The sequence below is a fragment of the Malania oleifera genome, chromosome 3, assembly GCF_029873635.1.
Source record: "Malania oleifera isolate guangnan ecotype guangnan chromosome 3, ASM2987363v1, whole genome shotgun sequence".
Lineage (NCBI taxonomy): Eukaryota > Viridiplantae > Streptophyta > Magnoliopsida > Santalales > Ximeniaceae > Malania > Malania oleifera.
Genome location: NC_080419.1, coordinates 42,090,106 through 42,106,071, shown reverse-complemented (window position 1 = coordinate 42,106,071; position 15,966 = coordinate 42,090,106). Strand labels below are relative to the sequence as shown.

The 15,966-nt window shown below is 35.8% G+C and overlaps 1 long non-coding RNA gene across 1 annotated transcript; it reads right to left on the bottom strand.

Annotated features, from left to right (window-relative positions):
• Positions 1 to 13,306: 13,306 nt before the first annotated feature.
• LOC131150281 (uncharacterized) lies at positions 13,307 to 15,422 on the bottom strand. Its single transcript, XR_009135515.1, has 3 exons — positions 15,160 to 15,422; positions 14,816 to 14,876; positions 13,307 to 13,526 (listed from the first exon to the last, which is right to left on the bottom strand). It is a non-coding gene; the product is annotated as an uncharacterized LOC131150281 (long non-coding RNA).
• Positions 15,423 to 15,966: the final 544 nt, after the last annotated feature.

Sequence of the window (15,966 nt, the reverse complement as noted above, 5' to 3'; positions counted from 1 at the left end):
GGAAGAAATTAAGTGGAGAGATGGGGCAGACCAGCAGAAAGGTAGAAGACGCGGATGAATCACAGGACCCAGAAGAAATTGGGATGGAAATCATCGGTGGGCTCCGAGACAGAGTACATGACATGATGCAGGCCTATAGGGACTACAGGGTGCTCAACAATCAAGTAAAGTTTGAATTTAATTGTGAAGGGGACGAGAAGCAGCAAGGTTACACTGAAAGCACAAAAAAAAAAAAAAACTGTTGGATTGGAGGCCCAAATGTTCGGTAACTTAAGCGAAAGTTCAAAATTTTAAAGCCCATAAATCATGATCAGTTTTGGAGCCCACTTCAGCCCAAGAAAGTAAGAAGCTCGAGGATCCCATGAACCAAGCTCAGGATATTACGGAGACCATTCCAGTTCCACTCTTGAAAAGGCATACAGAAGATCAGAATGCAGTGGTCTTACCAGTGTGCGGTGCAGGTGTGGCTTAGTGGTAGATCTCAGCTACTATAACTTGGTCAGTGCAGAAGATAGTTGCAAAAAGAAGAAAGACGACTAGTTGATCGAAAAAACAAAAGGAATTTTTCTAGTTGATGGGTATACTCACACCAGAGAAATCATATGAAATGAAGAAACTGATTTGTCAGGCAATCAAGTTAAATGACGAGCAGAGTGTTAAGAATGGTGTTAATGAATTCTAAAATTTTGTCTTGGAATGTTAAGAGGTGTAAATGAAAAAATAAAGAGAAGTCTGGTAAAGGCTTTATTGGATTTTTGGAAACTGTTGAAATATGACTCATTCTAGAAGCCTACAATTGCCATTGAAGTCTTCAATGGTGGGCTAATTTTTCAAAGGTAGGTGATTAGTGGTTGTAATAGTGGTTTTTCCTAACCTATATAAACCCTTCATCTCCATTTGTATTCTCGTCCCCAAATTTGCCTACTTCTCTCTTTAGGCACATTCTCTCTTCTCTCTCTCATTTTGTAATATTTCTACAATAGAGAAATATTGATTGATAGTGTCCGAGGACGTAGGCACAATTAGCCGAACCTCGTTAAATTCTGGTGTTCTTCATTTTATCTATTCAGTAGTTAACTTTTGTCGGGTATAGTTGTAGTAATATATTGTGTTAATTACATGTCTAAGGAAAATTCTATTTAGGAAAGAGGGATTTAAGCGGTCCGTTGTGACCCCTTAATTCCCTGGAAATTTACCTGGTGTAATTTTGCACAATTATTCACTCTCTATTTACCTGTACAATTGTAACTGTGGTAAAGTTAGGTGGAACAATCTCAAGTTTCACAACAATTGGTATCAGAGCCAAGGTTATTCTTAGTATGCTCTGTGGTTGCAGCTTAGTCTGATCTTCCATATTAGAAAAGTTTTCCTTGGGCTATTGGCATTCCGCATCGGCAGCTATTGAATAGCATTTATGGCAGAGATGGCAGATAGTGCAAAAGCATCCACATCAAACTCATCTATTTTGGCAAGAACTACTGTGACAAATGCCAGATTTGCAGTGGAGATTTTTGACGGCACCGGTCATTTTGGTATGTGGCAAAGTGAGGTTCTAGACGCTCTCTTTCAGCAAGGTCTAGACATTGCCATTGAAGAAGAGAAACCAGAAGATATTGAGAAGAAAGAATGGGGGACCATCAATCGGTTAGCATGTGGTACAATTCGATCGTGTCTTTCAAGAGAGCAGAAGTATGCATTCTGTAAGGAAACTTCTGCAAACAAGTTGTGGATGGCACTGGAGGAGAAGTTTTTGAAGAAAAGCTCTCAGAACAAACTCCATATGAAGAAGAGACTATTTCGCTTTACCTATGTCTCGGGTACCACTATGAATGATCATATCACCAACTTTAATAGGTTGGTTACTGATCTAGTTAATCTGGATGAGACTTTTAAAGATGAAGACCTGGCTTTGATGTTGTTAGGATCCCTTCCTGAGGAGTTTGAGTTTCTTGAAACTACTCTGCTCCATGGAAAGGATAAAGTGTCTTTTGGCGAGGTTTGTGCTGCTTTGTACAGCTATGAATTGAGGAAGAAGGACAAGCTTGAAAGCACAAGTGGAGCCAACGAGGCTCTAGTAGTTCGAGGCCGTTCACAAAGCCAGAATAGAAGAAAGAAGGAGAGATCCAAGTCAAGGTCCAGACCAAACAAAGATGAATGTGCCTTTTGTCGGGAAAAGGGGAACTGGAAGAAAGACTGTCCAAAGCTAAAGAATAAAGGCAAACCTGATAAAGGAAAGGCTATCTCAAATGTGGCTGAGTACGAAGATGGGAGCTCAGATCTTTCGCTTGCTGCTACGCCATCAACTAGTTCTTTGAGTATATGGCTACTCGATTCTGGGTGTAGCCATCATATGTGTCCAAATCGGGATTGGTTCTTTGATTTTAAAGAACTAGAAGGTGGAGTCGTCTACACAGCAAATGATGTCCCTCTTACCACACATGGGATTGGTTCAGTCCGCTTGAGGAATCAAGATGGATCAATCAAAATATTGACGGACGTTAGATATGTACCAAGTTTGATGAAGAATCTTATTTCTGTGGGAACCCTAGAATCAAAGGGATTCAAAGTAACAGCAGAAAACGGAGTCATGAAGATCATCTCTAGTGCACTCGTGGTAATCAAGGGAATTCGGAAGAACAATAACTTGTATCACTATCAAGGTCGTACAGTTATTGGGACGGCAGCAACAGTTTCTTCTAATGATAAAGCCATAGAAGCAACTAGGTTATGGCATATACGCTTGGAGCATGCAGGTGAAAAATCCTTGGGACTTCTTACAAATCAAGGATTATTAAAGGGAGCAAAGACCTGCAAGCTAGATTTCTGTGAACATTGCATCAAAGGGAAGCAAACAAGAGTGAAATTTGGTACTGCAATCCATAATACCAAGGGTATTTTGGATTATGTTCACTCTGATGTGTGGGGACCTTCCAAGACAACGTCACTGGGAGGAAAACACTACTATGTGACCTTCGTTGATGATTTTTCTCGAAGAGTATGGGTGTATACTATGAAAACTAAGGATGAAGTGTTAGGAGTCTTCCTCAAATGGAAAAATATGGTGGAAACTCAAACAAGCAGAAGGATCAAGTGCCTCCGTACAGATAATGGTGGAGAATATAGAAGTGATCCATTTCTTAAAGTTTGCGAAGATGAAGGTATTATATGACACTTCACAGTGAGAAATACACCACAACAGAATGGAGTGGCAGAACGTATGAATCGAACATTGTTGGAGAAGGTTCGGTGTATGTTATCCAATGCTGGGTTGGGTAGAGAATTTTGGGCTGAGGCTGTGACATATGCCTGCCACCTCATCAACCGCCTACCATCTACTGCTATTTGTGGTAAAACACCATTGGAGAAATGGTTTGGAAAGCCTGCTACAGATTATGATTCCTTACATGTATTTGGTTCCGCTGCCTACTATCATGTCAAGGAATCAAAGCTGGATCCGAGAGCTAAGAAAGCAATCTTTATGGGAATCACCTCTGGAGTAAAGGGATATCGTCTTTGGTGTCCAGAAACAAAGAAAATAATCTTCAACAGGGATGTTACCTTTAATGAATCTACTTTTTTAAGAAAGGTGACAACAGAAAGTGTTGAGCAAAAGGATGGTGCTCCAAAACAGGTGGAGTTTGATAGAAGAATTATTTACCCAGAAAATGAAGACTCTCCTATGGTAGAAGAAGAGTCGCCTGTAGAAGAGGTTTCAACCGAAGAACCTCCACAGCAACATGAATCTATTGCATTGAGTAAGCCAAAGAGAAAAATTAGAAAGCCTGCTCGCTTTGTTGACATGGTGGCTTACGCATCTCCAATTGCAAACGATGATACTCCTGTTACTTACAATGAAGCAATCCAAAGTTCGGAAGAAGAAAAGTGGAGGGAGCCATGAATGAAGAAATGCAGTCCCTTCATAAGAATCGAACATGGAAGCTTGTTAGTCTTCCGAAGGGAAAGAAGGCAATTGGGTGTAAATGGGTATATACAAAGAAAGATGGATTTCTTGACAAGAATAGTGTTCGCTACAAAGCAAGGTTGGTGGCTAAAGGCTATGCACAAACGGAAGGAATTGATTACAATGAGGTATTTTCTCCAGTAGTAAAACATTCCTCCATAAGAATCTTATTGGCTTTGATAGCAAAATTGGATATGGAACTAGTTCAATTAGATGTAAAAACTGCATTTTTACATGGAGACTTGGAAGAGGAAATCTACATGACTCAGTCAGGAGGTTTCAAAGTTGCTGGAAAAGAAAATATGGTGTGCAAACTTGAAAAATCGTTGTATGGATTAAAGCAATCCCCAAGGCAGTGGTACAAACGATTTGACAAGTTTATGATGGGGAAAAAGTACAAAAGAAGCAAATATGATCACTGTGTGTATTTTTGCAAGCTACAAGATAGATCTTTCATATATCTTCTTCTTTATGTTGATGATATATTGATAGCCTCCAAAAGTCAGACAGAAATTGACAAACTAAAGGCTCAGTTGAATAGGGAGTTTGAGATGAAGGATCTAGGAGAAGCAAAGAAAATTCTCGGTATGGAGATAAGTAGAGAAAGGAAATTGGGGAGGCTTTGTTTGACTCAAAAACAATATTTGAGGAAAGTACTGAAGCGTTTTGGTATGGATGAGAAGTCAAAACCTGTTAGTACTCCGCTTGCTCCTCATTTCAAGTTGAATGCATCTATGTCTCCAAAAACTGAAGCAGAACGAGAATATATGTCAAAAGTACCGTATTCAAGTGCTGTTGGTAGCTTGATGTATGCCATGGTATGTACAAGGCCCGATATTTCACAAGCCGTTGGAGTTGTGAGCAGGTATATGCATGATCCTGGAAAGGAACATTGGCAAGCTGTGAAATGGATTCTACGATACATTTTGTATACGGTAGATGTTGGCCTAATATTTGAGCAGGATAAGCAAGATGATCATAGTATTGTTGGATACTGTGATTCCGACTACGCTGGTGATTTGGATAAGCGTCGGTCAACTACTGGCTATGTTTTTACTCTTGCAAAAGCGCCAGTTAGTTGGAGGTCTACTTTACAGTCAACAGTTGCTTTGTCCACTGCAGAGGCAGAGTATATGGCAGTCACAGAGGCTGTGAAGGAGGCAATTTGGCTTCAAGGATTGATGAAAGATTTGGGAATTGAACAGAAGCACATCAAGGTGCATTGTGATAGCCAAAGTGCTATCCATCTAGCAAAGAACTAAGTCTACCATTCAAGAACCAAGCACATCGACGTTCGTTATCATTTTGTTCGAGAAATTCTGGAAGAAGGTGGAGTAGTAATCCAGAAGATTCGAACCACTGAGAATCCTGCTGATATGATGACAAAAGTGGTAACTGTGGTCAAGTTTCAACATTGCTTGAACTTGATCAACATTGTTGAAAATTGAAATATTTGCGCTACAAGCGCGTTTGAAGACATTATGGAATCTATGAGAGATGATTAAGAGATGGAATTTCGCCAAGGTGGAGATTTGTTGAAATATGGCTCATTCTAGAAGCCTACAATTGCCATTGAAGTCTTCAATGGTGGGCTAATTTTTCAAAGGTAGGTGATTAGTGGTTGTAATAGTGGTTTTTCCTAACCTATATAAACCCTTCACCTCCATTTGTATTCTCATCCCAAAATTTGCCTACTTCTCTCTTTAGGCACATTCTCTCTTCTCTCTCTCATTTTGTAATATTTCTACAATAGAGAAATATTGATTGATAGTGTCCGAGGACGTAGGCACAATTAGCCGAACCTCGTTAAATTCTGGTGTTCTTCATTTTATCTATTCAGTAGTTAACTTTTGTCGGGTATAGTTGTAGTAATATATTGTGTTAATTACATGTCTAAGGAAAATTTTGTTTAGGAAAGAGGGATTTAAGCGGTCCGTTGTGACCCCCCAATTCCCTGGGAATTTACCTGGTGTAATTTTGCACAATTATTCACTCTCTATTTACCTGTACAATTGTAACTGTGGTAAAGTTAGGTGGAACAATCTCAAGTTTCACAATAGAAACCTGATATAGTATGCTCGCAGGAGACGAAGTTAAAGATGTTGGATAGCAAGGTTATGAAAACAATTTGGAAGGAGAATAGTGGGAAATTTGAAGGAATAGAATCTAGAGTAGCTGCGGGTGGATTGATAGTTCTATGGAAGGCCAACTTGTTTAAAACTGAGGATCTATCGGAGGGCAAGTACTCCATTTCCTTGAAGTTGCAGAATAGTTGTTTTGGGAAGAGTTGCCTATCATCTGTGGTCTATGGACCGGATACTATGCTGAGAAGGAAGAAATGTGGAAGGAGCTCTCACAAGAAAGAGAAGGAATAAATATCCCTTGGTGCCTTTGTGGGGATTTTAATGAAATTAGATTTCCTTTTGAAAGGACAACTACTAGTATTACTAGGAGCATACAACTATTTTCTGATTTCATTTCTTAATGGGAATTAATTGATCTTCCCTTAAATGGTAGGGGACTATACTTGGATTTGCAGGATCCCCCTATATTCTCTAGATTGGACAGACTCCTCATATCTGCAGATTGGGAGGACGAGCAACCATTGATAAGCTAGAAAGCTCTAATAAAATGTATCTTGGATGATAACCCCGTAATTCTTGATTGTAAAGGCATAAAGCGGGTAAAAGCTCCGTTCAAATTTTACTACATTGGCTGAAAATCAAAAGATTTTCTTCATGTAAGAATTAAAAAGAGAAATTACTGAAGGCACGTTATAGTATCATTTTCCTTAAAAAATGTTATTTGTTCCTACCAGATCAGTGTGTATCGAGTCAATAAATACATTTTCAGGATACAATGAAACCCATAATATAATTTAATATCAGTTTGCGTTATACACAAACGAAAATTGATCACAAACACCCTTAGAAGAATCTGAAATAAATTTATGGAATTCTATTTCTGCAAAAAATAGAACCTAGATTTGAAGAAAATATAAATTGTGAAAACTTTATATGAGAAAGAGAAAAAGAGAATGATGAGTTTTCCTATATATTTCATGGTGTTAATTCTATCTTTAAATAGACAGAATTATGCCTTTTTCCAACAGTTACAATGGCATGAATAGTCGCAACTGTTCAAAGTGTTATGTGCATCGATCTGGTCGCACCTCCAAAATTTCCTGGTCGTGCCCTAGTCGACACACTTTGGAAGATTTCTGTGTACAGTTGATAGCATAGTTGACCAGGTCGCACTTCCAGGATTTCTTGGTTGTGCCTTGATCAAACCATTATGTGAACTTGCTGTTATTTAGTATTGTGGAATCTTCTAGCTCAACCTAGTCGCCCTTTGTGTTTCCTTGGTCGCACCACATGATCTTATAAAAAAAAATATAAGATTAATTTTAAGTCATTCGATCATGATCAACAATCACGATCTTGCAACGATGCAAGTGTGCTAAGTGCTTGTGCGTCATCTAAATGTGCCACTAGCGCCCTACGGCCCACGCCACATGCATGTGCAAGTGCGTGTGCTTATGGTGCTTCTAGGATACACGCTAACACTATCTTTTAACCAATTTTAAGAGAATATTTTACCTTATCATTTATTAATGACTTTTTTTTTTTTCACTATTTCCAATGTGGGACAAACCCACATAGCATTAAATATATTTTAGAAAATATTTCAACATTCCCCCACTATTTCCAAAATATAGATGGAAAACAATTTATTCAGATTAAAGAAAATTTACGCATAAATGAAGGTTTTTTCAGAACTTGAACCTTCACTTAGTGATTACATAGTAGACGAACTTTGAACTAGCTATCCTCTTTTGATTAACCAGATACATATCACACATAAATTATTAGATCTTTAGATGTTACCACGCATCGATTAGCCTTGCGTTTATATCCCAGTTTAATAAGTGCTCCAGAGATAAATCCATTTCTCATAGGACGCAGCACCACTTCCGACACTTATATAGGTAGGTTAATCAAAGTACCCCCATAATTAAAGTATCTCACAGAATCTGTTATAATCCTATTAAGAGCTTAAGCTCAACCTTCACCTTTTTCACATTACAAGTATAAAACACTATTTTCCTTGGGATGGTTTATGTGACACATATATATTTTAGTGCTTCCAATCACTACATATGATCTACTTTACTCATTGAACTCAAGAGCTTGAAAATTTCAAGTGTTGAGTCGAGTTTCCATCATTGGTGACTATGGGCTATGGATTGAAGTCCCATCCCTTTAGATGTTTTTTAGACCATGTCTCTTGCAAGTCCTTTTGTTAATGGATTGGCCAAATTTTGAATTGATCTCACAAAATCTATGGTAATTACACCATCAGTAATTAACTGCCTCACATAACTATGTCTTAGGCTAATATGTCTGGATTTACCATTATATATATTACTATATGCCCATGACAAAGTTTCCTCACTGTCACAATGCAAAGATATAGGTGGTATAGGCTTTGGTCAAACTAGAATTTCTAATAGCAAATTCATAAGCCATTCTACCTCTTTACTACGAGAAGCTAAAACCACAAATTTTGATGTCATAGTGAAATCTGTTATAAGGCTTTGCTTCTTTGAACCCCAGGAGATAGTTCCTCCACCAAGGGTGAATATCCACCCACTGGTTGATGTATGATCGTTACGATTAGTGATCCAACTGGCATCTGTGAGTCCTTCTAAAGAAGTAGGATATCCTTAATAATGTATGCCATAATCCATAGTATTTTTTAAATATTTTAACACTCTATATATAGCATGCCAATGAATATCACTAGGATTACTAGTATATTTACTAAGTTTACCTACAACAAATGTAATATTAGGTCTAGTAGAAGTCATAGGCATACATCAAGAAACCAATAACTCCAGCATATTCTAACCGATTTACTGCTCTACCAGTGTTACGATATAATTTCAAATTTGCATCAAAAGGTGTGCTAAAAGATTTGCAGTCATAGTGATTAAACTTTTTTAGTATCTTTTCAATATAGTGTGATTGGGTGAGAATCAATTTATCACTGTTTCTAAATATTCTAATACCCATAATCACATCTACATTACCCATATCTTTCATTTCAAAACTAGATGACAAAAATTAACATATTATCAACATATAAGCAAATAATTACACCTTTTTTTCTATTGAACTTACTATATACACATTTATTAGATTCATGTATCCTAAAGACATTAGAAAGAATAACTTGGTCAAAATTTTCATACCACTATTTTGGGGCTTGTTTAAGTTCATAAAGAGGCTTAACCAACTTACATACTTTAGATTCATTTCCACGCATAATAAAGCCTTCAGGTTGTTCCATGTAAATTTCTTCATCCAATTCTCTATTCAAGAATGCAGTTTTTACATCCATTTGATGGATTTTGAACTTGTAGATGGAAGGTAAGGCAAACAAGACTCTTATAGTTGCAATCCTAGTAATAGAAGCATAAGTGTCAAAGTAGTCTATGCCTTCCTTTTGTGTAAAACCTTTAACTACTAACCTTGCTTTGAACTTATCAATTGTTCCATCTACTTTCATTTTATTTTTGAAGATCCATTTACAACCTATTGGTTTTGAGCCAGGAGGTAAATCATCAAATTTCCAGGTTTTATTACCTATGATAGAATCCATTTCATCATTTATAGCTTCTTTCCAAAATGTAGAATCTTGAGACTTCATTACCTCTCTATAAGTAAGAGGATTTGATTCCACACTTGGTGAAATTATAGTTTGTCTAGAGTGATTCTCTAGTACCTTCTACTAGGTAGATAATGAAGTTAGATCCAAGAGGCTTTGTTGTTCTCCTGCTCTTACTCCTCCTAGGTTCACAAGGTTCACCACTAGTATGAAGTGGTTTCAAAGTCACAACTGATTTATTTTGATCACTAACCTTTTGTATGGAAGTAAACTAAATTTCATAGAATTCTACATATCTAAATTCCATCATTGAATTAACCCCTATAGAATCATTTGGTTCAATTACCAATAATCTGTAAGTTTTGGAATATTCAACATAGCCAAAGAATACACATTCTATTCCTCATTGTCCTAGTTTCCTTATCTTAGGTTCAGGAAGCCTTACAATTGCTCTACAGCCCCAAATCTTAAGATATTTTGAATTAGGTTTTCTTTTCTTCCATAACTCATATGGAGAAGTCTTAGTCCTCTTAAAAGGAACTCTGTTTAATTTATGACAAGCAGTTAGTAAGGCTTAACCCCAATAACCACTACTTAGTCCAGAATTTGACATCATGGTATTGACCATTTCAACCAATGTTCGGTTTTTCCTTTTCGCGACTCCATTATGTTGTGGAGTATATGCTGCAGAAGTTTTATGTATCACACCTACATATTCACAATAGGAGGGGAAGTGATATTCACCTCCTTTATCCAATCTAAGACACTTTATCTTAGTGCCACATTGGTTTTCAACTTTTGCCTTATAAATCTTAAATTTATCAATTACTTCATCTTTAGTATGCATAAGATAAACATAACAAAATCTAGAAAAATCATCTATAAAAGTTACAAAATATTTTTTGCCTCCTATGGCAGGTGTACCATGCAAATCACATACATCACTATGCAATAATCTAAGTAAAGAAGAAATTATAGTAGTTTTGTTAGGAAGAGGTTTTCTGGTTATTTTGGTTTTAATAAATACACAACACTTGTCATCCATGTTATTTTCATATCCAGGAATTAATTCCATATTAGCTATATCATGCAATTTTGTAGTAATAACATGTCCTAAATGATTATGACATAAAGAAAGTGAATCAACAATATAAACAAAAACATTCACTTTATTGATATTAAACTTAAACATACCCTTATACATATAGCCCTTTCCCACAAAGACTCCACCCTTGGAGAGTACAAATTTGTTAGATTCAAACACTAACTTAAAGCCAAACTTATTAAGTAGGTTTCCATAAACTAAATTCTTCCTAAATTCTTTCTAGTATATGGTATGCATTAGTGAGAGTTAAAACTTTTTCTAGAAGTAAATTCAAAAGTAACGTCTCATTTGCCTTTGACTATAGCAGTGAATGAATTTCCCATGTAGAGAACATTACCATCTTCCACCGGTTCATACTTTGAGAATGAACTCTTGTCTTTGCAAACATGCCTTGTTACACCTGGGTTAATCCACCATGCACAATCATCTTCAACATCATTGATTTTAGAAATCATAGCCACAAACTTGTTAGGGTTTGTTCCATCTTGTTTTTTCTTGAGAAGACGACACTCATTTTTGTAGTATCCAAGTTTTCCACAATGGAAGCATGAATCTTTCTTTTTCTTATTTTGTTTCTTGATAGAATTGAACTTCCTCTTCAGATTCCCTTTTTTGGGATGTTGGGACTGTTTAGAACTACCTCCTTCTTCCATCATATGCACTTTGGAAGTATGCTCTTTTGTACCTCTCTTGTTCTGCCTAAATACTTCCTTAATTTGGAAATGTTGGCCCAATTGTTCAAGAGACATATCATCCTTCTTGTGCTTCAAAGATTTTATAACATCTTTCCAAGATGGAGGCAATTTATCAATAATAGACGAAACAGAAATGCATTCATCCATTGTCATATAGTCAAGGATATGCATAATTTCATGAAACTGCTCTACAATAGGCCTGCCATATTCTGATACAGATTGAATAGATTGTCTGACATTGAATTGCAAATGTGGCCTTTGCATATATTATCATCTTGTTCCCATTTTAGCCTTGCACATCCTTGAGCCAAAGTCTCATTCTCATTCATAACAGGTTTGGGGGTCTTCAGAACATACACCACTTTGAGACCCCCAAGAAGAGAGTGCATTTTTTTTTTCTACTAGTGCTTGAAATTGCTTCCATCAAATCATTCAAGTTTGACAAAATTCGCAGCGAATTTCGTCAAGGTTGAAGAACCAGCCATTTTGTAAATAACATTTTGAGATTGTAAGAATTAAATAGAGAAATTGTTGCATAATAGAAAATGTTTCAAGGCATGTTACACAATGTCGGTTTTCCTTAAAAAGTTATTTGCCCCCATCATATCGGTGTGTATTGAGTTAGCAAATACATTTCCAGGATACAATGAAGCCCATAATATAATTTGATATCGGTTTGCGTTATACACAAATGAAAACGGATCACAAACACCCTTAGAAGAATTTGAAATAAATTTATGGAATACTATTTCTACAGAAAATAGAACCCAAATTTAAAGAAGATATAAATTGTGAAAACTTTACATAAGAAAGACAATGATAGAATGATGAGTTTTCCAATATATTTCATGGTGTTAATTTTGTATTTAAATAGACAGAATGATGCCTTTTCCCAAAAGTTAGAAAGGTATAAACAACTGCAACAGTTCAAAGTGTTATGTGTGTCGACATAGTCACACCTGCAAAATTTCCTAGTCATGCCCTGGCCGACACACTCTTGAAGATTTTTGTGTATATTTGATAGCATAGTCGACCAAGTCACACCTCCAAGATTTCTTGGTCACGCTCTGGTCGAACCATTATGTGAACTTGCTGTTATTTAGTACTCTAAAATCTTCTAGCTTGACCTAGTTGTCCTTTGTGTTTCCTTGGTCACACCACGTGATCTTATAAAAAATATAAGATTAATTTTAAGACATTTTGTGCACCATCTAAATGCACCACTAGCGCCCTACAACCCACACCACGCACACGTGCGTGTGCATTGTAGACAGTGCAAAGCACTATCCTAGGATACACACTAGCACTATCTCTTAACCAATTTTTAAGAGAATATTCCACCTTATCATTTATTAATGACTTTTCCTTTTTCACTCTTTGTAATGTGGGATAAACCCACATTGCATTAAATATATTTTAGAAAATATTTCAACACTTCCATGCTAGAGAACTGGTGGGGTAGTAGTAGATATTCAGGTACACGTTCTTTTTCTTTGGCACAAAGGTTAATAAATCTAAAAAGTCTCGTAAAAGAATGGAAATTGAAAAATTAGGCTAAAGTTTTATCTCATAAGCAAGGGTTGTTGGTTGAGTTAGATTGTTGGAATAAGTTAGAGGAAGTTTTTCTTTTGAAAGAAGATGATAAAGTGAAAAAGGATAACGTGAGGAAAGAGTTATTGCAACTACTGTACATAAAGCAAGCTTTATGGAGAGTAAGATTAAGAGAGCTATTGTAACGCCCCGAACCCTTAAACCCGAGTCCGGTGCATTATAACTGATAGTCCATAATTAACATAACCTACGCAGCGGAAAACATGATCATAATCTCCATATAATATAATACCAGAGTTTACTAATTCTAATTACCAACCATAATAAATTAATCATCCACCATTATTCAAATATATGCATGTCTCCAAACCATTATTCACTAATACCAGTATGTTTCACAACTATCCTTTCATAACTGACTTAAAACATAAATTATAAAACATAAAATATACATATTAAAATTAACATAAAGATATATCATTTTTCTTATATCTTTCAAAAATGTTATAAAATCTCGAGCTCTCAAGCTCGATCCTGAGAAATCCTGAAAAAAATGAATTCATATTCGGGTGAGACACATCTCAGTAAGGGAAGAAACCATATATTAAAACAGTGTGTGGCAAACATGAGTTTATATATGACATATTATTTAACATTTGAAAATCCTTAACATAATTTCTGAAATCATTCCCTGAACATAATCAAACACATGCAAATGTTTAACCCATGAGATTACCCGAGAATAGGGGTGATTACCCGCCCATACAAGTAGCACCCCTCTGCTCTGATACCTAGGCAACCCAAAGGGCGCAACTAAAGCATACCAGGGCACTCACCTTACTCAATAAGCCCTCAAGTGTTAAATTAATCCCGTACTCACGCATTCAATAATAGTTTACCGGCAAAGGCCCCAAGGATAGGGAATTCTACTCGCCCATACAAGTAGATTCCCTCTGCCCAGCGTTATGCAGCTACTGCCAGATCTGAAGCTACTAGTGCACTCGCCTTACTCAGCAAGCCCTCAGGCGAAAGGTATGCCTCGCCCAATCGTAACATGTTCTACATACATACATAATTCTATTATCATAATACATCATTTTTTTTCTGCCATTATACATTCATGCACATTCATTCCTGTTCATAACTTAACTTTGCATTTCGTTTCACTTTAAGTAACTCTTTCCCATTTTCATCATTTACCTTTGTCATTTCATTTCATTGTCATTTCATTGTCATTTCATTGCATAACTTTTCATTTCATTACTTTGTACTACAGCTGGTCTTTAGCCATCATCAGTTAGTCTACGTAGAAACGTGCTAAATCTGCTAACACAGCTCCTTTTAGCTGTCCTCAGTTAGTCTACACAGAAGTGTGCTAGATCTGCTAACATGGCTCTCGTTCAGCTGTCTTATATTTACATGGTTGCATTTAACATACACAGGCAACATTGTCCATATCATATTTTATTCTCATTGTTTTACTTACTTAGCCTGCATCTCATACATTTAACATATAATTTGCACAGATTCTCAGGCCACACAATTTAGCAATAAAATTCATACACTGCCTGTAAAATAAGCCAACCAACATTTAGTATTTATATACTGAAAATACCTTTCATTTCTTACTTAATTATCCTGAAAATATTTTTCCACTTTCATCAGTTCATTTTCGCATATACATATCTAATAAACAACCCTAAATTCAAACGAAATATAATTTAAACAGTTGACATTTTACCCATACCGAAACATATACACGTACATATAACACAATTTATTTTTCCATTAAATTCATAAAAATTCTGATTTAATATATATTTTTTCCCTTACCTGATTTCTTGAACTACGCCAACAGGGACTCCGAAAAATACCTGCGGCGCTCACCCAGACCCTAAAATTAAATTCCTAATTCCAATAAATTATTCTTGAATAAAATATTATTGAAATATTTCTTAGGGTCATAATTCCTAAATAAATAAATATACCCTTAAATTTAGCCAAATTGTCAAATTTTCCAAATCCCACTCTCGCTTTGGAGTAGGGCCTAGAAAACCCCAATGAAAAAATTATCTACGTCAAAATGACGACAACGACGATTAGGACCCCGTGGTGGTGCCTGATCGTTGATTCAACAGCAGATTTAACCAAAAGTTGAGAAATTAGAGAAAAATTACCTTTCCCTAAGAGCAGTGCCTAAGTCATTCCCACGACAAATCTGCTCCAGTGGAAATGTCGGTGGCGGAGTTACGAATCCAACGGCACCTTCCATTTTCCGATCCGCCAAAAACTCATCGAGAAATAAAAGAAGAAAGAGAGGCGGAGACAGAGGAGTGAGAGAGGGCGAGAGAAGGGAACTGGGAGAAGAAGAAGCATGCAGGAAGCCTCTCTGGCTTCCTGCTTTTGTTTTGTTTTTTTTTTTTTAACTTTACTTTAACTTAACATTACTTATATATATATATATATAACTTATACTTTAACTTTTATATATATGTATATATATATATATATATATATATATATATTTTAAGCTTACATAAATATTACATATATATCTTTATTTTATTTTTTTTCTATTTATTTATTTAATTTAATAACATTTAATTAATTCATTAATTAATTAATAATTTTTTTCCATACAATTTTTTTTATTTGTTTATTTAATACATTAATTTAATATTGTGTAACCAATTAATTAATTAATTATTTTAATTAATTTTTTTTAATTATTATTTTTTTTCGGGTTATTACAGCTATGGCTTAAAGAGGGAGACAAAAATACAATTTTTTTTTTCACAAAATAGCAATCATATATAGGAAAGTAATTTATATTTCTCAATAAAGGGTCAACAATACTCTTCTGTTTGCTATAGATGAGATAAAAAGTGGGGTTGAAATTTTTTACAGAGAGTTGTATAATGAAATAGCCAATTAGAGGCCTTGCTTCAATGATGGTGATTTTAAGAATAGGGATGGGCTGCATT